Source organism: Mauremys reevesii, linkage group 3 (assembly GCF_016161935.1).
Source record: "Mauremys reevesii isolate NIE-2019 linkage group 3, ASM1616193v1, whole genome shotgun sequence".
NCBI lineage: Eukaryota > Metazoa > Chordata > Testudines > Geoemydidae > Mauremys > Mauremys reevesii.
Genome location: NC_052625.1, coordinates 116,101,684 through 116,102,380, shown reverse-complemented (window position 1 = coordinate 116,102,380; position 697 = coordinate 116,101,684).

Sequence of the window (697 nt, the reverse complement as noted above, 5' to 3'; positions counted from 1 at the left end):
TCCTCCCCTCGCTGGGCCCAGCCGCCCCCTGCAGCGGGAGCCCCGCAATGGCCGAGACACCCCAAACCCTAGTGCGAGGCTGGGCCGGTGGGGACCCGCCCGCCAGAGAGTCTCCGGGCCGCCTCCTGCGCCCGCGGACCTGGAGAACTGGCGGGCTCCTTCCCCGGCCCTCAGAAGCGGCCGAGCACGTTTTGCACCGATCTGCTGGGAAAGTGAACACCAAGGGGGGAACATTTCCGCCCTAACCAAAGCCGAACTTTGCAGAAAGTTACACGTGTGTAGTCACGGAGGGTTATAATGCAGCTCGGAGCAAGTGGCGAATGGACTAACCTCGGGTGGCCAGCCTGAGAAGGGGCCAGACTTTACCAATGTACATTGCCTCCCCCTCACTCCTGCACCTTCCGATCAGCTGTTTCCTGGTGTGTAGGAGAGTTGGGGGGAGCGAGGGCAGGTAGGGGAGGGAAGGAGTGGAGTGGGGGCAAGGCCTGTGGCAGAGCCAGGGGTTGGGTCAGCACGTTGGAAAGTTGGCACCTGTAGTTCCCATAGTTGGTGTCTATACAAGAAGCTTTTGTCAAGTTGCTAGCCAGCAGCATTTTGCAAAGTGCTGGACTGCTGCTCCATCCTGGATTTCAGATGCCAGCTCCATGCTCCAGTACCACAATACCCCTGGCTGAAATATGGGTGAAATGGCATCCCA